Raw genomic sequence first — 23,415 nt, 5'->3', positions numbered from 1 at the left:
ATGTTTGAGAGAGAAAAGTTGCAATAAGACAACGAGAAAACGTTACCTTCCAAAAATATCCATTGCCTGCTATTAAGTTGACTTGCGCGTCCCTAGCGCCTCTTTTTTGACAGGAGCGGCAGCTGTCAGCGGGTTTGACAGCAGACGCTCAATTTTGCCAGCATCAGTTCTAGAGCCCGCTGACAGCCACGGGTTCGGAAACCGGCAAAATTGAGCGTCCGGTTTTCGGCCCGCAAGCCGTGGGCCCATTTTAAATGTTTTCATTTTTTATTTTTTTTTTAACTTTTGGGGCCTCCGACTTAATATCGCCATGATATTAAGTCGGAGGGTGTACAGAAAAGCAGTTTTTACTGCTTTTCTGTGCACTTCCCCAGCACCGGCAGAAATTAACACCTACCTTTTGGGTAGGCGCTAATTTCTTAAAGTAAAAATGTGCGGCTTGGCTGCACATTTTACTTACTGTATCGCGTGGGAATACCGAATAGGGCCATCAACATGCATTTGCATGTTGAGGGCGCTATTAGGTTTGGTGGGGGTTGGACACACTATTACCCCTTACTGAATAAGGGGTAAAGCTAGCACGTCGAAAACGTGCATCCAAATGCCAGCTAACTGTGCGCACTGTACTGTATCCGCCCATTAGAAAATAGCCACTGCTATTACTAGCAACAGTAACATGGAATAGTCTTAGTGTTTGGGTACTTGCCAGGTTCTTATGGCCTTGATTGGCTACTGTTGGAAACAGGATGCTGAGCTTGATGGATCCTTGGTCTGACCCAGTATGGCATGTTCTTAATACTAGTATACGTGCTCCCTACCCTCACTCCTCCAAATACCCCTCCATGCCACACTGTTTCTGCACCAGCCACAAATACATATGCAAGTTCCCACATTAGGCCAAATTATGCACAGCCCGTGGACGTGAAACACATCTAACACGTTTCATGCCTGGACCTAATGGAAATGCACAAAATGCCAAGATAGTTTTCCTCTAATTATTCCCTTAATTCCAAAAGGACAATACTGGGTGGGAAATCATGAGGAAAGCCGAAGGACCCCACGATCATGCCATGAAGTCCTGGAAAACAGCTTTTCTGCAGGCAGAGCAACCACACAAGCCTAGGAGATAGAAGATTGTTCTCTCTTTTACAGGACACCTATCAAAGGATGTAAGAGTGCATGGGGCAGTAGGATAGCCTTCCATAGGACAATACTGGGTGAGGGGGGCATAGATTGGGCTGTCAGATGGTATACTTGTGGCTGGGGATGGCCTCCTCCCATTTCAGCCCACAAAGCTGAATTCCAGCGATATTTTTAGGTAAAAATATCATTCTTTTCTCAGGAGAATCTACATAAGGCAAACGACCCAGCCAAGTATTAGCACATCTGTACAGGAAGCTATTGCTTTCATGAGAAGTCAGTCTAAGCTGGAAGAGACACAAATAAAGGCCGATATAGCACAAGAGACTGAAAGTGCGGCCAGGCAGCGAGAGTGCCAGAAGAGGGAACGAGCAGGCAGCCGAAGGGGCTCACGCTCGCCAAGGAATCCTCCGAGGAAGGCACAGGGCTAGGCCAGATGGCACTCTCGCATCTTGCTCCATGCCTTCGGATTGCCTCAGGACAGCGTCTTTTTTTTCTCTCTCTCAAGCCCAGTACAGATTCCTCACATTGATTTCTCTTCAGGGAATGAGCTACGAGAGGCATTAACGTTATCCAGGTTCCATAAGCCTCGGCAGCTAAATCCTCCCCCCCCCCCCTCCTATAATTATAAAGGACCCCTCTCCGCACCGCCGTTTTCTTCGGACTACGACGTCGAGTTCTGGGGCTCTCAGGCGCTTCCTTCGGAAGAAATGTTTTATTTTTTAAATTTTTTTGCTAAGCATCGCAAGCATTCCAAACCACTTCCCACACCCCGCTTGGAGCATGACAAAAAAAAAAAAAAAAAGTCAGCTCCCACCCTGTTTAATTTTATTTGAACCATAACTCAGGGCAAGCAGCAGCAATTCCTGCCCCCCCCGGCAGTAAGAGCTCGGGCTGGATGAGTCACCGCTCTCGGCATTTCCAGGGAACGTTTGGACGAGAAAAAAAAAATCCGCACTCCCACTTTCTGCACTTTAGAATCGGAGCGCTGTACTTTACCCACCTTTAAATAAATAAAAAGAGCACGATTTCCAAGCACCCGCTCCCCATGTCCCTCTCTCAAACCAGGATCTTTTTTTTTTTTTTTAATCCAATTAAGACACGAAGTCTATTAACAAGGAAAAAGGAGACTTCACTACAGCTCAGAGGGAAAGACCAAGTAGGGGGGGAAGGGTGCAAACTCGAACAAAGGCAGGCGGGCGGGGGGTACTTGGTTACAGTCCCGAGGGGGGGGGGGGGGGGGGGGAGAACGAAGACGTCTACTGGACAAGGGAGAAAAAAAAAACACCACCCCTCAAAAACAAATCTTGCTCTCGCTTCAGGTTAGTGAGGACATTTTTTCTCCGATTGCAACAAGCAAGTAGGCTACCTATTTTTTTTCCCCAACCAACATCAAATTAGAGGGGGGGGGGATGGGGCGCAAAACACGCATCGCGCCATAAATGTGAGAATTTCCCTTTTTTTCCCTGTCATCCCGTTACAACCAAAGACGATCTCTGGCTAGATATTTGCTACAGTGAAATGTCAATCCGCAGAAAGAGGGGGGGGGGGAGGGGGGATTCACAGTCTGCTTAGCAACGAGAGGCCCCCCCCATACCCCCACGGGGGCGAGGAGGATCACGACGAATCCGTACGCTTTTCCCCCCTCATCCCTTCTGAAGCCGCGGCAGAAAGCGAGACATCCCCTAAAGCCAATAAAACCCCCGAGCAGCCGGCACTCCCCACATCTGGCGCCGCTTCCCTCTGCCATTCCTGCGCGCTGAGCCGCAGGCTCTGCCTTACCTGCGCGCTCCTTAAACCTCCACAGCTGCTAATCCTTAAAGTGAATCTGCCCTCCTAAGGCGGGACGCCTCCTTTTATAGCGCCCGACCGTTCCACCGTGCCCTACATCCAGACCCGCCCACTTCGCGCGCATTGGCTCAACCAAATGAACCGAAGCACACGGGCCGAGTGGGAACGGGATTAAACTCCCTCCGGTTTATCAATCGAAGAGGCACAGTCTCGCCTGCGACTGGTGCAGAGACGGGACGACTGAAAAATTGTCTCGTTTTCTGAGGAAACGCTTTTTTCAAAGCTGTTTTACTGTAGAAAAAGGGAAAAAAGTGCAAGGGGGCGCCTGCTAATGATTTCGCTTCTTATGAAGTGAGAGGCAGTGGATGGTGGTCTTTCCTTGTGACATTATTTATAACCAAGAATCGGTTCAATAAGAAGTTGTCTGCTGGACTGCTCGGTTCCCTTCCTATCTCACCTTTGTGATCGCAGAAGCAGCGCACTTGAACAGTCCCCTTACTGTGCTAATTGTTGTAATCGCTCAGATCTATTTTAAGGTGTGATCCGCAGCAAGGACCGCCTTCCGGCCAAAAAAAACAGAGATATTTAGTGTGGCCGTCGCCTTACATGGGATGTCACGCATGAGAAGAAAAACCTTAGTTTATCCATACACTGGCTGTCCTGCGCTGGTTCTGAGCATTTAATTTCCTGCAGTGCTTGGAAATGGGGGGGGGGGGGGGGGGGGGGGGGGAGGAGGGAGGAAGAGAACTTATGGTAAAATAAGCACATAACGGTGAATAAAAGATTCATCAGGCCACCCACTGCCTCAACAAGCTTAGCCAGGGCTGCTCCTAAGTTTACATACCACTGGCAGCATTGGTAAGATGCATAGTAGTTAAGAAAAAAGATATGGGGTTTATCTGAGCACTCGTTATTTTTAATGTTTCAAATTGTGCTAGTATCAAGTGCTGCATCCAAGTTCAGTCATTAAACAAACCATAGCAATAAGGAAAATCATAAACGTTACACACTGTTGCATGTTTGGGCCCATACTATACACTCATATTGGACACACAGGTTAAGATGGCAAGGATGAGTTAGATCTCCATATCTGTGCCTCCTTTGATTGTAGTGTCTGTTTATTAACAAGGGGCAGGCTCCAGCCCTCAGTGATAAGAGCACTGCTTGTAAAGCACGGTCAGGAGTTCAAATCTCAGCAGGATTTTCAACTGTCTATATGCAAGTCCAAAAAGACATACTGGTGCCTTTCTACTGTTTTCTTTATCAAGTACAATCTTGCTAGCAGAAGAGGATGGGGAGGCTCAGCTGGATATTCGAAGAAGCAGCCCCTGGACTCCAAAAGTCACAGCAAACAATCCATACTTCAAACTCCACAGCCCTTGTACCAGAGGAGTGTAAGTGCACACCACACAACACCTTAAACTTCCTCTGCTCTACCTATTGCCTTTAATAGCCCTAGAGGCTTAGAGGTCATTCTATATGGTAACTGATAGGAGGAGTAATTTGTTATAGATAACTCTCATTCAAAGCAAGAGTTAATAAACTAGGTAAATAAGGCAGATAGGAGTAAGTGTAGTGTGGTGAAGGTTATTGCCAGACATACAAAATAAATCCATAACCTAGAAGTAGTTTAGGTTAACTTTAAAAATCTCTAAGGGAGCAGGGATGTAAATAGCTAACAGCAATAAAATGATGCAGGAAGTAGGCCAGCAGTGAGGCTTTCCCATCTTTTGCACTGTATGCCACATGAATGTTTATCTCGCAGTGGGCAAGAGGCTGTATGTGTACCGTTACGGCTCGATACAGTAAGGCCGCGGTAAAAACAGTGCGGCAGTGTCAGGCGCACCCTTCCTCCCCGCACGCACAGTTCTCTTCACTAACTCCCCGATACTCTCCTCTAATCGCATGCAAATGCATGCCGCGGCTGTGAAGCGTTAGGGAAGGGTTATGCCCGTGCAACCCATTTTACTGTATAGGCGCTGTAACAGCGCCTATACAGTAACCTGGGTGCGCTGGTACCTGTCATTTCAAATGACATTTGAAATGACAGGTACCAGGAAGTGTAAAAAAGTGTAAAAAGTGTAAAAAACAAAAAACCTGTGTGTTATATAAAAAAATAAAACAATTTTAAATACCTGTCGGAGGGCCGTGGGTCCAGGTGGCCGGTGGGCGGCGGGCAGCCATCAGCGACATCCGGTAGTCCCTTCTCCCTTCCTCCCTCCCTCCCCTGCCTGGATGAGCGCCAAAATCGCACGGGCGGGTAGGCAGCAGCGGGGTCCGGGGGGCAGCGGCAGCAGGATCCAGGGGCGGCAGTGGCAGCGAGATCCGGGGGGCGAGTAGCGGCAGCGTGTTCGATCGGGCAGGTAGGTGGGAAAAAAAGATGGCCGCCTGCACGGGAGAAAGCTGCAATTGGCCGCTGAAGACGTGACGTCACACCCCGTGACGCCAAACGTCGTGACATCACGTCTTCAGCGGCCAATTGCAGCTTTCCCCCGTGCAGGCGGCCATCTTTATTTTGCCACCTACCTGCCTGCCCGATCGAACACGCTGCCGCTACTCGCCCCCCGGATCTCGCTGCCCCCCCGGACCCCGCTGCCGCTGCCCCCCCGGACCCCGCTGCTGCCTACCCACCGCTCCCGGATCCTGCTGCCGCCCCCCCGCTGCCGACCCGCCCGTGCGATTTTGGCGCTCATCCAGGCAGGGGAGGGAGGGAGGAAGGGAGAAGGGACTACCGGATGCCGCTGATGGCTGCCCACCGGCCGCCTGGACCCACGGCCCTCCGACAGGTATTTAAAATTGTTTTATTTTTTTATATAACACACAGGTTTTTTGTTTTTTACACTTTTTACACTTACCATAGCAGGCCCGAGCCTTGCTACTTTTTCGTTTGTTTTTTTTTTTTGCTTCGGGAGGAGGGGACCGGACGGGGCTGCAGGAGACCGGACGGGACCAGGGCGGGTAAGCAATGTTTTTACACTACCCTACACTACACTAACTCCTACTAGGGGGAGGCGGTAAACTAGCAGGTTAAGGCCGCGGCAGAACAGTGGGTTACGGAGGAGATAATATCAGCGCCCGTTACAGTATCGCAGGGGAATAGCTAATTCCTTCATTATACAGCTTTTTCGTTCATTTACATGCTGGGTGCGGAAAGGGTTTAGGAAGCGCTAAGGACGCGTGAAACTGGAGACTGTATCGCTGGATGGCCTTACTCGTCTGTATTGTGCGCTCCCAGCACGTTACAGACCGGGAATCTTTAACTCAACGTTACTGTATCGACCTGTAAGTAAGTGCAAAGCACTCCAAGTCCTCCAGAGCGCGAGTAATCTCTGGAGGAGCTAAGTGACGCAGCAGGAGATAGAGGAGACCTTCAGGGACATAGGAGAGAAGTCCCATCTCCAATCTGTTAGCAAGGAAGGGAGTTTTAGATGGGTTAGGATCTGGGGGGAGAGGCGAACCACTGAGACACCGATACCAAGGTACAGATTATATCAAAATGATAGGATGGATCAAGTTAGTGGAGGGAGTGGCACTATATTATTGTTAATTAATATATTGTGGTTAATGTAAATATTAACCACAAAGAGACATTACTGCACAATGTAAATAATCTACCTCTGTAAAGTTTATATCCATTCCTATCTACTCTTATCTCCTTCATTCCCCAGTTTCAAAGACCTTGTTATATTGTAACTTTTTTTGCTTCTTCTGCACTGGTTAAGAGAACAAAGTTTTCACAACCCTGTTATTTGTAAACCGGCATGATATGATTGTATCATGAATGCCGGTATAGAAAAGCCTTAAATAAATAAATAAATAAATAAATAAATGTCACAGAGAGCATAGAGTCAAACAGGATACAATTTATGCAAGAAACAAAATGCAATATTGAATGTTTATGGATAGAAATTCCAACTGAAGGGAATAAAATAGTAATGGAGGTGTATTACCATCCACCTGGCAGAATGAACACAATGAGAATCTAAAAAATTAGGGAAGCTAACAAAATCAGCAGCACAGTGATAGGGTGATTTCAATTACCCCAATATTGACTGGGTGAATTTCAGAACAGAACATTCTAGAGCAGTAAAGTTCCTAATTGAAATAAAATGACAGCTCCATGAAGCAATCCATACAAGAATTAACAAGAGGGAAAACTGTTTTAGACCTCATTCTTAGTGGAACATAGGATATGGCATGAGAGTTAACAGTATTGGAACCTGTGGCAATAGTGATCACATTATCAAATTTGACTTAAAAACTGGAAGGAGCACCAAAGAGAAATCTACTATGACAGCATTTAACTTAAAAAAAACCCCAAAAAAACCCCACTGACAAAATGAGGAAAATGGTTAGGAAAAAGCTGAAAGGCTAAAAGGTTAAGAGTTTAGCTCCTGCCTGTACGTTTAAAAATACCATCTTAGAAGCCCAGAACAGATGAATTCCAAACATTTTTTATTTATTGCTTTAATTCCTCCACCTCCTGCTCTTTGTATACTCCTCCTTGTTCGCCCTCCCTGTTCATTGTAATTTCTACCTTTAAAGTTACATTGTAAACCGGTATGATGTATGCATACTAATACCGGTATATAAAAGTTTTTAAATAAATAAATAAATTAGAAAAAGGTGGATAGAAGGCTAAACAACTACCTGCATGGTTGAAAGATGAGGTGAGAGGCTATATATAAAAGAACATCTTTCAAAAAAATGGAAAAGGGATCCAAATGAAGAAGACTGGAAACAGCATAAGCACTGGCAAGTCAGATGCAAAGCATTGATAAGGAAGGCAAAGAATTAGAAAAGTTGCCATGGAAGCAATTTTTTTTTTTTTTTTTTAAATGAAACACACTTTCAGGTCCATTCGAGGTAAAAAGTCTGCAAGGGAGTCAGTTGGACCATTAGATGTGCAAGGGGTAAAAGGAGTACTTAGGAATGAAAAAGCCATTGCAGAGACTAAATACATTTGCTTCAGTATTCCCAGAGGAAGATGTAAGATATTTCTCACAAGAGTAGCTGAAATTTATAAGTCAGGCAAAGAAATGAGCAACTGAAACAAAACCTCAGTGAACCTTGAAGATGTACTAGGGCAAACTGACAAACTAAAGAGCAGCAAGTCACCTGGACCAGATGGTATACATCGCAGAGTGTTGAAAGAACTGAGAAATTAGATTGCAGATGTCCTATTGGAAATTTGTCAACTATCAACATCTATGGTACCTAAAGACTGGAGGGTTGCCAGTGTAACACCAATTTTTAAAAAGGGATCAAGGGGTGATCCAGGAAACTGCAGACTGAGTGACATCTGTGCCAGGCAAAATGGTAGAAACTATCATAAAGAAAAAAATTGCTAAACATATAGATTAGCATAGTTTAACAGGACAACACCAACATGCAGTGAGCCAAAGGAAGTCTTGCCTCCCAAATTTGCTGTACATTTTTAGTGTAAACATATAGATAAAGGTGAGTCAGTTGATATAGTGTATCTGGATTTAAAAAAAAAAAAATTTGACAAAGTCCCTCATGAGAGACTTCTTAAGAAGTTAGGTGGTCATGAGATAGGTGGCAGTGTCCTACTGTGGATTGCCAGCTGGTTAAGAGATAGAAAAGAAAGTAGAGCTAAATGGTAAATTTTCCCCACTGAAAAAAGGTGATTAATGGAGTGCCCCAAGGATCCGATCTGGGACCAATTCTTTAATATGTTTATAAGTGACCTGGAAATGGGAACAAGTGAGGTGACCAAATTTGCAGATGACAAACAACATTGTCAAATCACAAAAGGATTGTGAGAAATTGTAAGAGGATATTTGCATACCCAGTTTTGCAATGGCAAATGAAATTGAATATAGGCAAGTGCAAAGTGATGCACTTAGGGAAGAGTAAGCCCAATTATAGCTACAAAATGCAAGATTCCACGTTAGGAGTCACCACTCAGGAAAAGATCTTGGTATAATTATTGAATACATTAAAAATCTTCTGCTCAGTGTGCAGAAGCAGCAGCCAAGAAAGAAAATAGAATGCTAGGGGTTATTAGGAAAGGAATGGAGAATAATACAGAATATCATAATGCCTCTATCACTCCATGGTGCAACCTGATATTGAGTATTGTGTTCATTTCTTATCACCACATCTCAAGATATAGCAGAATTAGAAAAAGGTACAGAAAAGAGTGACCAAGATGATAAAGGGGATGGAGCAATTCTATGAAGAAAGGCTAAGGAGGTTAGGACTCTTCTGCTTGGAGAAGAGATATGATGGAGGTCTATAAAATAATGAGTAAACACTAATCAGTTCTTTACTCTTTTGAAAAAGTACAAAGACCAAGGGACACACTATGAAGTTACTTGGTAACACATTTAAAACTAATAAGAAAAAAAAATATTATATATAGATATATATATTTTTAACACTCAATGCATAATTTAGCTCTGGAATACATTGCCAGAGGATGTGGTGAAAGCTATTAATATATCTGTGTTTAAAAAAAGATTTGGACAAGTTCCTGGAGGAAAAGTCCATTAACCATTATTAAGGGTAGAGTTGCAGAAATCCACTGCTTATTCTTGGGATAAGCAGCTTGGAATCTATCTACCCCTTGGGATCCTGCCAGGTACTTGTGACCTGGCTTAGCCACTGTTGGAAACAGGCTGCTGGGCTTGATGGACCCTTGGTCTGATCCAGTATGGCATGTTCTTATGTTCTTAGCTGTTCAGAAACCCTTGTGCATTTCATTCAGGGCTGCATAGACTTTGGTGGTTACTGAAGTATGGGGAAAGCAAAAGAACAAAGGATCTATGACCAAAAGAATAGCTCAACTTTATCAATCGGGAAAAGATAAGATATCCAAAGATTTGAACATGCTAATTAGTACTGTTTAAATTGAGCAAGAAGTGGAAAGCTATGGATTCCCCTAATACCAACAAAGATTTCAGACAGAACCGCAAGGAAAATTTGTCAGGATGCAGAGAAAATCCAACAAGCAACGTCTACTGAAATGCAGGCTTCTCTGAAACAAAGTGGTGTGGGTGTTTAAGTATCTCCTTATTGTGCATTCTGAAACAAAAATGGAATGCATGGTAGAGTTGCCAGGGAAAAAAAAAAAAGGCTACTAATGCACCAACGCCATAAAACAGCCCAATTACAATGCGCCAAATAGCACAAGTCTAAAAACTTCTGGAACAAAATAATTTAGACTGATGACACCAAAACTGAACATTATGGTCACAACCATAAACAATATGTTCGACGCCTCTCCAACACCATCCCTACTGTGAAGCATGGAGATGGAGGTTTGGGGGGGGGGGGGGGTGAGCTGCAGCGGCACAGGGAATTTAGTCAAAATTGATGGCAGGATGAATGCAGCATCTTATCAGAAAATACTGGAGGAGGGAGGAAGTGACGTCACTGATCAGCATGGATGTCTAGCCCGGATTCTCTGCTTTCCCCGCTGCATAAAATAGCAAAATCCTTTAGCTATCTTGACGCTTTCCCCTTGGAAACATATTTGGTGCATTAGAAGATGGCCAACATAGCCAGCCCAAAAAAACAGACAGTGGATTTGGTCCGGTACTCCTGATGCCGCTGGATCCAGGTTTGCAGCCTTGGGAGTAGAGGCGGCAGAGCCTGACCGCAAGGATCCACCCGAGATGAAACTGCTGGAAGCAGAGGGGAAGTCGGCAATTCTGACCTCTCTTACGAAAAAAAGACTTTGATAACTGGTTCTCCGAAATTAAACAAGATATTAGAGGCTTAAACGAGGATGTAAATTCTAATCTCAAAAACCTCCGCGGGGAGATGCGGGATTTGGGTCGCGGAGTGGAGGATGCTGAAAGTATGGTGGAGGGACAAACCCTAAAGATGGTGACGATTTCGATGGAGGTGGCCAAATTGCAGTAACAGGAAGAAACTTCTCTTAAACTAGAGGACCTTGAAAACCAAATCACGTCGGTCCAATGTCCGGATCCGGGGTCTCCCTGAGATAACTGACTTTGCTAATGCCATGGAGGTAACCCGCAAGATATGTGCGGCACTGTTGGCAATGGAAGCGGAGAAAGGAGACCCTCAGCAGCGAACGGAGGTAGTAGTGGAGCGAGCCCATCGCACCCTGGGGAATGCTACGCGCCAAAGGATATCATCGCCTGTCTGCACAGTTAATCATAAAAGAAGACCTGCTGCAATGCACCCGGCGAGGGTCACCCTTCAGCTGGGAAGGCTATGAACTGCAGCTTTTCAATGACTTGGCTCTGGCTACTTTGCATTGCCGACGGGAAGTACAAACTTTGACAGCACTCCTCAGGAAAGAGAATTTGTGCTACCGGTGGGTGTACCCATGGAGTTTTGCCTTCACAATTCAAGGTGTCACTACCCAGGTGAAAACCATGGTGGAGGCAAGACTTACAAGCAGTGGGAGTGGATACCTCAACTATGGACAGACCAGTGGCAGCGCGTGGGAAAGTGCGGTCAGCGCCTCACGAGGAATCCTGCGGACCCGGATAACCATGGCCTCGGGAGGCCCACATGAATAAGAGGATCCAGATGAGACTTGTGCTGAATGACCCACGAATTGTGGACGGTGGAGTTAAAACGATGCACCATGGAATATGGCCCGAAGGACATGGAAGTTATTGGCTGAGACATTATATATGTTTTGGATGTCTGAAGGGCAAGTACATAATACAGGAGCTGATATTTGCTATAGTGGTATTTTAGATTTGCACTCTGGCTCCTAGCATTCACTAGTTATTAGCATTGGTTGATTGTGTTTGCTGTTTGTGGCATGTACTCCAAGGGGGGGGGAGGTTAGCTACAAAGCACCTAATAGAGAGAATGGCTTTAGGGACATATTCTGATTGTTACAATTCCTCATAGCTAGGCAGCGGGGGAGCATTCCTCCTTGGATAGGAGTCCACTGCTAGGGTGGGTGAACAGCTACGAGGAAGAAGGGATTGGGAGGGGAGAGGTTGGATGTCATAGGGAAGAGATTTCAGCAATATGGGGAGATGTGGCGCCTTTTTCAAAATCAGCGGGAGAGGGCTAGGGTTGGGGAGGGTAGGAGCAGACATTAATTTTCTAATTATGCACCATGGAAGGGGGTGGGAAAAGGTGGGAACAACTGGTATACATGGCAGAGCTTAAGTGCTTATCAACGTGAAGGGTTCTAAACTCACCAAATAAGAGAAAATTGCTTTATAAGGAACTAATGAGGCTTTCAAACGCCATAGCCTTTCTCCAGGAAAGGCATCTGAGACATAGGGATGAGCGGATGTTGGTTTCCTGACATAGAAATGACGGCAGAAGAAGACCAAAATGGCCCATCCAGTCTGCCCAGCAAGCTTTCGCACTTTATTTTTTTCTCTCATACTTCTGTTACTCTTGGCTTTTAGTAACCTTTTTTTATTCTATTTCCCTTCCACCCCCACCATTAATGAGGAGAGCAGTGTTGGAACTGCATCTAAGTGAAATAGCTTAATTAGTTAGGGGTATTAACCAAGCTACACCCATGCTTATCTGTTTATCCAGACTATGTAATTCAGTCCTTGTTGGTTGTAGCCTGAATATAGATCCATGTTTCTTCATTCCCCCTGCCGTTGAAGCAGAGAGCTATGCTTTACATGTATTGAAAGTGAAGTATCAGGCACATTTGGTTTGGGGTAGTAACCGCTATTTCCTGCTTTTTTGTGAATGCAAATCCTTTTTTCCCATATTTCCTCATTGCCGCTGAAGCTTAGAGCAATGTTGGAGTCGCATTAACCGTGTGTATGTTTATTGAATAAGGGTATTATCACCAGGTAGGAGCAGTCGTTCCCGTGAGCCACCCACTCTTCATTTCACATCTAGACTTTTATGGATCCACAGTGTTTATCCCACGCCCCTTTGAAGTCCTTTACAGTTTTGGTCTTCACCACTTCCTCTGGAAGGTCATTCCAGGCATCCACCACCCTCTCCATGAAGAAATACTTCCTGACATTGGTTCTGAGTCTTCCTCCCTATTGGTTCTGAGTCTTCCTCCCTGGAGTTTTAAATCGTGACCCCTGGTTCTGCTGATTTTTTCCAACGGAAAAGTTTTGTCGTTCTTTGGATCATTAAAACCTTTCAAATATTTGAAAGTCTGTATCATATCACCTCTGCTCCTCCTTTCCTCCAGGGTGTACATATTTAGATTCAATCTCTCCTCATAAGTCATTCGATGAAGACCATCCACCTTTTTGGTCGCCATTCTCTGGGCCGCCTCTATCCTCTCTGTCGCTTCAGAGATATGGTCTCCAGAACTGAGCGCAGTACTCCAGGTGAGGCCTAACCAAGGACCCGTACAAGGGGGATCATCATTCACATAGTAGGAACTGTACATTTTACTCTCATCCACATGATACCTATAGCCAGATTGACTATTTCTTCATCACGAAAGACCTGGTTGGGGAAACGTCCCTAACCAACATAGAACCGACCACATGGTCCAACCATGCCCTGATCATCTGTTCGATAACTTGGAGGCTGTGGGAAACTGACCGCAAATATTGGTAACTGAATGACTCCCTATTGAAGGAGCCTTATTACCAAGATCGGTTAGCTGAGGTGTTGGAGGACTATTTTAACAATAGTGTGGTGGGCGAATCCTCAATGTCCATTTGGGAGGGCATGAAGGCAGTCTTACGTTGCCACTGTATTAGTCTGGCATCCTACCATAAGAAACAGCGACAGGTTAGGCATGAGGTTCTTTTGCGGGAGCTGGAGGGGAGACAAATGGAACCCAGGGGCTATTTCCATTAGATTGCTAACTCACAAGCGGGAGGTACTGGCAGTGTTTGACACAGAGGACATAGCTTATGCTTTGGATCTGGTAAAACAAAGGCATTATGAATTTGGGGATAAAAATAGCAGAATGCTGGCTAGACGACTACAGGCCAAACAGGTAAAAGCGGAGACCCACTTCATTAAGTCCATCTCTGGTGCAGTGCTGTCAACACAGGCTGAGGTCCAGGATAGATTTCAAGAGTATTATCAGGCATTATATATGCCTGAGATAGAGCCACCCAAGGGACACATACTCTCCTTTTTAGCAGACATATCTATGCCCAGTCTTCCAGTTTCCGATCAGATACAGTTGGGTAAACTGATATCTCCACTGGAGGTAGATTGGGTGATTAAGAATCTCAAAGCTGGAAAATCCCCAGAGCTCAATGGGTTTACACCTCTTTTTTTATAAGAAGTATAAACTATTACAAACCCCACTAGCGGCTATGTTTAACCAGTTAAGGGAGGTGGCGCGTCTTCTCCCTTTTGGAAATATGGCAGGTATTACCATACTACCCAAGCCAGGAAAAGACCCTGCAAGTTGTGCTTCATATAGGCCTAATCTCCCTTCTTAACATTGACTTAAAAATCCTTGTCAAAGTATTAGCGCTTCACCTATGAGGTCATATGGGGCGGCTTATTCATGAGGATCAAGCTGGTTTTATGCCGGGTAGGGGCACATCGGATAATATCTGGAAATTGATTTGATCCATATAGCTAAATCAAAAGGGGCCCCCACAGCTTTTAACACTCTATACACAGAAACAGCTTTTGATAATGATTACTGGCCCCGTTTGCAGTTTTGCATAAGGTGGACCGGGGAAGGGGGGGGGGGGAAGACTTTTTCCACATGGGTCCAGGAACTTTATAGGGCTCCCCTTGCATGCTTAAAGATAAATCATGGTTATACTGACAATTTCCCTATTCGCAGGGGAACCCACCAGGGTTGCCCCGTCACCCCTCTTGTTCGCTTTGAGTTTAGAGCCATTGGCAGAGGTGATTCGGAGAGCCCATATGGTTCATGGGGTTCGGTGTGGTGGGCAACAATATAAAAATCACACTGCATGTAGACTACATCATTCTCTCTTTCACGGCCAATGGTATCTGTGCCGATGGTGATGTCCACGATAGAGCAATATGGTAGGCTTTCAGGCTTCCGGATTAATTCAGAAAAGTCAAAGATTCTCCCGGTGAATTTCTCGGCTGATATGTTATAAACTGCTAGGAAGGACTTCCCCTACAGGTGGACAAGGGGACCCATTCGTTATCTTGGGGTTAATATTGGATTAGATCTAGACCTTTTATCATGATTGAATTATGAACCTTTAATTCGATCATTGATGGGGGACATTGCCAAATGGGAAAGGTTAGGGCTTTCATGGTTTGGCAGGATGGCCGCAATTAAAATGTGCTTGCTACCCAAAATCAGCTCTCTTGCAGGTCCCTCCTTGCTTCCTCTGAGGGGGAATTAAGGCCTCTCCAACGTAGGAAAACATCTTTTGTTGGCATAGGCGACCCCCCAGAGTATCCCATCAGACCCTTTATTGGCCACGACATCCCTTTTACACTATTATGTAGCCTCTGAATTGAAATATCTTATAGAAAGTCATAACTTGTGCACCCCCAAGCAATGGGTACTGATAGAGCAGGTTTGGACGGGAGTGACTCCACTACAGGCCATATACTGGCCCATGTCATATTCACCAAAGGAACTGGTGTTATTGCCCCCAAGTCTTCGTTCAACCCTCACAATCTGGAAACGATGGAAATCTAAATTGCTGGGACAAAAACATTATTCTGTCTTATCCCATATTTGGTATCCTAAGGACTTTCCTATGGGACGGGAAAACCCAGTCTTTTGGAGTTGGGAAGTTAAAGGCTTGACTAATTTTGGTCAACTATGGTGTCAGGGGATGGTACCCTTCTTAGACCTGCAAACACCATTTCACATACCAGCTAAGGATGTTTTGGCTTATGCACAAATGCAGCATTTTATATTAACACAGGGACCCCGACTGGACCTACAGCTCCCTCGCTCAGTCTTTGAAGGCTATTGTATATTGGCTGGACAGCTACAAAAAGGAATATCGAAGATATATCAGCTGCTGATTAATATCACGGGGAGGAAGGCAGCCCATTTGGTCACATGGGAATGGGACTTGGGGACTCAATGGGGAGAGGAGTGTTTCCAGTCACTGGTTCGGTTCTCAATGTCAGCGTCCATGCTGGAGAACCAGTATAAGCTCCTCTATCGATGGCAATATTCACCAGTGAGAGTAGCCCAATGGTCTCTGGGGCAATCCTCCCTTTGTTGGGAGACAGTGGCACATGTGGTGGCAATGTCCGAGCTACAACAATTTTGGAGCCTTTGCCAAAGGATGGCAGAAGCCATATTGGGGGTGTTGGTTCCACTGCGGTCGGATTATTGGCTTCTAGGGATTCAATATCACGCTTTGGATTATGAGCAACAGAAAATATTTATATTTATCACAACAGCAACTTGCTTGCCGATTGCTGCTTTGTGGAAATCTTCTGAACCCCCAGGCATGGCTCAGCTCTGCGGCAAGTTACGGCAGATATGTTACATGGAGAAATTTATGGCACTTCGGAGGGACTAACTACCTAAGTTCTATAGATGTGGTCATCTCTCATGTGTCATATTGAAAGGATGGAAGGGATGGTTTGAGAGGGCCACTTCTATTAGTTATAGCCTGGAGGAGCCAGTTATCCTTACCCTTTTCATGACCTCATAATCCTAGCGATCTCTAGGGCATGGCTATCCTTGAAGGGGAGGGGATACTAAATTATTCACTCCTGGTGTATCCTTGAAGGAAATATTTACTATGGAAAAGGAAGAAAGTCCCCACAGGCCCTCTAGTATTGTGGTATCTCTCTTGCAAAGGCTAAGAATGCAACAGGGGGGAGGGGGGGAGTTATAGGGGAAAGATGAAATGGTAGCTCAACTTCCAGATTTGGTTGAGCGTTCTGTGTAGCTTTTATTATGCAAGGGTATGAAGTTAATATACTGTTTGTATATATTCCTATGATCATTTCTTAATAAAAAAAAATACTAGAGGAGAATTAGCATGGGGCAAACTTGACCTTTCCAACATGAGAATGAGCCGAAACATAAGGCCAAGTCGACCCTTCAGTGGCTGCAGCAGAAGAAAGTGAAGGTTCTGGAGTGGCCATCATAGTCTGCTGACCTCAACATCACTGAGCCACTTTAGGGAGAACTCAAACTTGGAGTCCATGCTAGACAACCAAAGATTTTACAGGATCTGGAGGCTTTTTGCCAAGAGGAATGGGCAGCTTTACCACATGAGAAAATAAAAGGACTTCATTCACAACTATCCCAAGACTACAAGGGGGCAATACACATTAAGAACTAAGGGTATGCAAACTTTTAAACAGGCCCATTTTATTGTTTCCTTTATTGCTATGATTAGTTTAATGATTCTTTTATGCATCACAGAATAACACAGACATGCATCTTGTCTGATCACACATCCTACAAATTCTGCCAGGGGTATGTAAACTGATGAGCATAACTGTACATTCAAAACCACATCAGAGCAAGGTAGGAAAGGGTTTAAGCAGAGTGCATCATTTTCCAGCCCACCTCCCTGCAGTCTCTGGTTTGGCTGTTGGAAACTACAAGTTTCAATCTCAGATTGAATGTCGGTATATAAAAATACTAAATAAAATAAGTTGATGCCCTGCCCATATCTGGGAACAGCCCTGAAAACCAGTTTCACACTCAGCCAGGTGACCACCAGCTTTCTCTGGTGCAGCACTTGGAACGGTAATAATGATGTGAATTTTAGGGTTAAAGGCCCTTGGAAGACCCCTCTTAGGCAGGATATAAAGTTTTTCAGACTAGTAATAGCAAATGCTAATGTCCAGTGTGAATGAATGCTTGGGACCGATTGCATCTTTGTTTTGATGAGTATACAATAATTTTAAATCATGCACGAGTGAGCTAATTGTATGTTTACAGTGTCTTTTGGAATCCTGGTTCTTCCTCCCATGAACTGTAGGAACAGCCATGAAGAAAACTTGTTGCACTGAAAGCAGAGTTCTCCTCATGGTATCTTGCCCATGGTGAGAAGGATGTGTGTCTGTTCTTGGTGATTTGGTCCAATGTTACATCTCTCCCCCCCTTTCTTCTTCATGTGTACCATACAGTGCCAGCATTAGTAAAAACCTTCTTTGGATCTTAACTGTTGGTCACGCAGTGTGGACAAAAGCAATGGCCATTCCTGCCCCCTCCCTCTTAAGGGGGGGGGGGGTGGGGCACTGAATTCAAACAACAAATGATTCTCATTGTCAACATTTCCTACTGCTGCTCCCTGTGTCAAGTGCTGATGTGTACAATAAAGGAAGAACAGATGCCTCCCTTATAAGTTGCACCTGCAGTAAGATTATCACATTGTATTCTAATAGCCCATGATTTAGAACTAATCTCAGTCCCAGCGGACCTTTTTATGTTTACTATTCAAGTCAAAAATCAAACTACAGTACAGCCTATTCAATAAAAAGAGTCCTGTGACTTCCTAACCTCCGGCACCTGAACTGGTTTAGAGGTTTGGGAAAGAACAAGGAGGTACATAATTATTGCTGTTAAATTCATTTTCTTTGTAGTCTTATGCCTTGACTACCAATGCATGACAAATCTCTACCACATATCTGCCATCAATTTAATAATTTCTGCAATAGTATCAACCGCTTCCTGTTGGGACTGAATTTTCTGATTTGAGTAAGAGTCTTAGCCTGTTTTTCTCTCTCCTCCCAAAGAAACATTTCAGATGGACTGAATCAAATCACGGTGAACCTAGAAGATGTGGTAGGCCTGATTGACAAACTGAAGAGTAGTAAATCACCTGGACCAGATGGTATACACCCCAGAGTTCTGAAGGAACTAAAAAATGAAATTTCAGACCTATTAGTAAAAATTTGTAACTTATCATTAAAATCATCCATTGTACCTGAAGACTGGAGGATAGCAAATGTAACCTCAATATTTAAAAAGGGCTCCAGGGGCGATCCGGTAAACTACAGACCGGTTAGCCTGACTTCAGTGCCAGGAAAAATAGTGGAAAGTGTTCTAAACATCAAAATCACAGAACATATAGAAAGACATGGTTTAATGGAACAAAGTCAGCATGGCTTTACCCAGGGCAAGTCTTGCCTCACAAATCTGCTTCACTTTTTTGAAGGAGTTAATAAACATGTGGATAAAGGTGAACCGGTAGATATAGTATACTTGGATTTTCAGAAGGCGTTTGACAAAGTTCCTCATGAGAGGCTTCTAGGAAAAGTAAAAAGTCATGGGATAGGTGGCGACGTCCTTTCGTGGATTGCAAACTGGCTAAAAGACAGGAAACAGAGAGTAGGATTAAATGGGCAATTTTCTCAGTGGAAGGGAGTGGACAGTGGAGTGCCTCAGGGATCTGTATTGGGACCCTTACTGTTCAATATATTTATAAATGATCTGGAAAGAAATACGACGAGTGAGATAATCAAATTTGCAGATGACACAAAATTGTTCAGAGTAGTTAAATCACAAGCAGATTGTGATAAATTGCAGGAAGACCTTGTGAGACTGGAAAATTGGGCATCCAAATGGCAGATGAAATTTAATGTGGATAAGTGCAAGGTGATGCATATAGGGAAAAATAACCCATGCTATAATTACACGATGTTGGGTTCCATATTAGGTGCTACAACCCAAGAAAGAGATCTAGGTGTCATAGTGGATAACACATTGAAATCGTCGGTTCAGTGTGCTGCGGCAGTCAAAAAAGGAAACAGAATGTTGGGAATTATTAGAAAAGGGATGATGAATAAAACGGAAAATGTCATAATGCCTCTGTATCGCTCCATGGTGAGACCGCACCTTGAATACTGTGTACAATTCTGGTCGCCACATCTCAAAAAAGATATAATTGCGATGGAGAAGGTACAGAGAAGGGCTACCAAAATGATAAGGGGAATGGAACAACTCCCCTATGAGGAAAGACTAAAGAGGTTAGGACTTTTCAGCTTGGAGAAGAGACGACTGAGGGGGGATATGATAGAGGTGTTTAAAATCTTGAGAGGTCTAGAACGGGTAGATGTGAATCGGTTATTTACTCTTTCGGATAGTAGAAGGACTAGGGGACACTCCATGAAGTTAGCATGGGGCACATTTAAAACTAATCGGAGAAAGTTCTTTTTTACTCAACGCACAATTAAACTCTGGAATTTGTTGCCAGAGGATGTGGTTAGTGCAGTTAGTATAGCTGTGTTTAAAAAAGGATTGGATAAGTTCTTGGAGGAGAAGTCTATTACCTGCTATTAAGTTCACTTAGAGAATAGCCACTGCCATTAGCAATGGTTACATGGAATAGACTTAGTTTTTGGGTACTTGCCAGGTTCTTAAGGCCTGGATTGGCCACTGTTGGAAACAGGATGCTGGGCTTGATGGACCCTTGGTCTGACCCAGTATGGCATTTTCTTATGTTCTTAAAATGTTACCTATTAGTCTCAGGTAACATGAGACTAGCCCAGGGCCTCCATCCCTCTAATAGGTAAGCGTTCTAACCTAACCCACTGCTCCATGGGCTGGGCCTGCACTGGATCAACCTAGACATGGGATGAGGCCAACAGTGTCAGAGCTTGGGATATCTATGATCATACTAACTATACAGAGGGGAGAATGTAAGGGTGCTTTGAAAGAATTCTCTATAAAGTTAGACTATTTTAGTGGCAGTAAGGAAACAAAGATAGTTACAGTACAATGAGATTGATCAGTGCAAACTTGTAGAAATAGTTAAGGCTGTTGAAATGCTAAAATGTTAAAAGTCAGCATTAAATTTTATTTCTGGCTTCTGGGTTCAATTTACAAGAAATCACTTACAAAATCCAATCTTATGAGATAAAATACTAGGGATGTGCAGCAGGGACGGATTCGTCCCATTCGATATTCGTATTTGTGGGGAGCCAAATCCGTTCTCGGGGGGCCCCGATCTGTTCATTAATTACGTATGTATTAGTTTCCCAAAAAAGCCCCATCCCAACCCTTTAAATTTAACTACAACCCCCCACCCTCCTGACCCGTCCATTGCTCCTACCATGTGACGGGGCCGACCAATGGCAGCGGTAGCCCCTGTGACATAGTGAGGGCAAAGGCTATCGGTGCCATTTTGAATACCAGCAGCCCGAATGCAGGAGGAGATCGCTCCAGGACCCCTGCTGGACCACCAGGGACTTTTGGTAAGTCTTGGGGGGGGGGGGGGGGTTATTCGTTAGATACATTGTATTTGTGGGGGTTCACCATACGTTTGACCCCACAAATACAAATAGGGACATATTTTGCAGATTACCAATATGTCAAAAACAAATGCACACCCCTATAAAATACTGCCAATTAACCAACCCATTCGTAAGTTTAGGGGCAGTGATGTACTTAACCAAGCAATGGCTCAGACAGCTGAGCTGGAGGTTTATTTTACACAGGTTAGTAGCTCCTTAAGATATTTTATAAAATCAGGCTAAAGATTTTTCTATGAGTGGCTGTTGGTATTCAATGTTTACTAGAGCCCCCTACACAGCAGATGGTGTTTTTTTGCTGGGGAGAGGAGAAAACAGAGCAGATAGCCCCAAGGATATGCTACAGGGCTTTGGCCATAGCACACCAATGCATGAATAGGTGGGTTGAAGACGCCAATCAGAACTTAAACAGGAGATGCTTCAGATATACAGGGGTATCAGGTGGGAGCGTTTCCAATAAATATGGAAAATAAACTCTAGCCATGGAAAGGGGTTCAGCCTGGGTCAATGCTGCTGGAAGACAGCCTGTGCAGATCACCCCATGTATGGTTCTTCAACCGATATCCCCATATTCTTAGGTGTAAGCTCAGTGTAGTAACTCTTCTATAGTTGGTACCTACCTCACTTTCTAGCATTGCCCTCCAGCTGGTATCCGGGTGGGAAACAAGGGTAATGTAGTACATAATATGGATAATCAGCTGGTAAATGGCTCTCCTCCAAATAGCCTCAAAACTAGCTATGGGAATGTCCTGCAGCTTACTGAAGCTTTTGGGAGGGGGGGGGGGGGAAGAGAGGGATATGGGATGATGGGGCCTATACTTAGGTCTGGAGGAGGAAGAAAAATGGTAAATGGGCTGGGAACTCCAGCCTGCAGAGTCCTTCCTTGTAAGGTAGGCAGGTTCATAGCTACCTTAATTCTTATGGGTGGAAGTAGCACTATTTTTGGTAGACTATGCAGTATGCCCATCTGCCAAGCCAGTTTTTCTGGCCACATGCATGAATGTTGGTCAGCCTCAGAGGTGACCAACTACTGGCTGCATGCCATGAGGAACACCAGCATCCCTACAATTAGAGCAGGATTGTAGAGAAGATTTCTTCCAGGAAGTCTAAATTCAAGGGGACAGCAGACTTCCTTGTCACAGAAGACAAAGACTTGTATATAAAACAGAGCTGCCAGTCATATTACAACCCACCCATATAGTGAAAAAAGCTGCTGGAGGGTACTATAGAAAAGGGTCTGCATATAGAAGTCTCTGCAGGACCTGTAAAGACAATGTGTACTTGAGTTCTCAGGTACACCAAAGATCCTATTTGTGGTCTTGTAGAGGAAGGGAGACAACACCTACAGAGGCCTAGTGCTTCTTCTCAGCCCAGAAGAAATCCAGCAACTTTCTCTGGGTGCAGGTTTGAAACTCAGCAGGAAGACTCAGGCTGGTCAACTGGTGTCACAGTATGGACACCAGCTGATTTATCCCCAAGACTTGCCTGTGGCATGACAGCACCTGCAGCAGGCCAGACCATGACTTTAGGTGATTTTCCACTTTCTCTTCCAGCTCATAAAGAAAGGCCACTGTCTCCTCTGGAGATTTTTCATAGTCAGGAAACAATGACTAAACTCACTGAAAAATAGGTCTGTTGTGCTCCGTGGCCGTGGCGCCCCACGACCATGTTCCCCTACCTGAGTCTCAGGCCATGAAAGCCCCGGGGGAGGGCTCCGACTCGGGCCGTGCTGCCCGCTGCAGGGGAAGCCTCCTGCTTCCCTCAGCGGCGTCTCTCTCCTTCTCCACCGGGGAAATCCAAGATGGCTGCTGTCAACTCATTTGCATTTAAAGGGACCTGGTCCCTTTAACTAAACTCACCTGTTTCCAATGATCCAGAGCAGAGGAAGTATATAGGGAGGCCGCCTCTGCTCATTCCTTGACTTGGCAACGTCTCCTGTGAGCTTTGTCCAGTCTGCTTGCTTCGGTGAGTTCTTTGAGCTTGGCTTCTGCTTTGTCTTCCTGGTTCCTGACTTCGGATTGGCTTATGGTGATTCTCTGGTTCCTGACTTTGGATTGGCAAGCGGCGATTCTCTGGTGCACGGCTTCGGACTGGTGAGCGACGACCTTCTGGCACTCGACCTAGGACTCCCTCAAGACTCCGTCTCCAAGGGCCCACCTAAGTCCCAGCGGCCCGGGTCCCTACGGGCTCCTCCTGGGGAGACTGCAGGCTTCCAGGGTGAAGCTCCAGTTGGCCTTTGCACCGTTGCTCTGACCTCCCTAGGTCCACCTAAGTCCCAGCAGTCAGGTCCCTACGGGCTTCTCCCGGGGGGACCGCAGACCACCAGTGGTGAAGAACACAGCGCCTCATCTCGTCTCTTCATCGCCTCTGTATTCACCCTCA

General features: G+C 45.0%; 1 protein-coding gene across 2 annotated transcripts in view; it reads right to left on the bottom strand.

Moving 5' to 3' along the window:
• TMSB15B (thymosin beta 15B) overlaps positions 1 to 23,415 on the bottom strand; it is a 43,094-nt gene that overhangs the window by 7,943 nt on the left and 11,736 nt on the right. The window contains exon 1 of one of the 2 annotated variants that reach the window (XM_029607364.1): positions 2,923 to 3,079. The exons of the other annotated variant lie outside the window; for it this stretch is intronic. The gene's annotated coding sequence lies outside the window, so the exon portion shown is untranslated. Of the gene's footprint in view, positions 1 to 2,922; positions 3,080 to 23,415 lie in introns of those variants that run through there. 2 annotated transcript variants of the gene reach the window in all.

The sequence above is a fragment of the Rhinatrema bivittatum genome, chromosome 6, assembly GCF_901001135.1.
Source record: "Rhinatrema bivittatum chromosome 6, aRhiBiv1.1, whole genome shotgun sequence".
Classification (NCBI taxonomy): Eukaryota; Metazoa; Chordata; class Amphibia; order Gymnophiona; family Rhinatrematidae; genus Rhinatrema; species Rhinatrema bivittatum.
The sequence above is the reverse complement of the archived record's forward strand: the minus strand, read 5'-3'. Positions and strand labels throughout refer to the sequence as shown.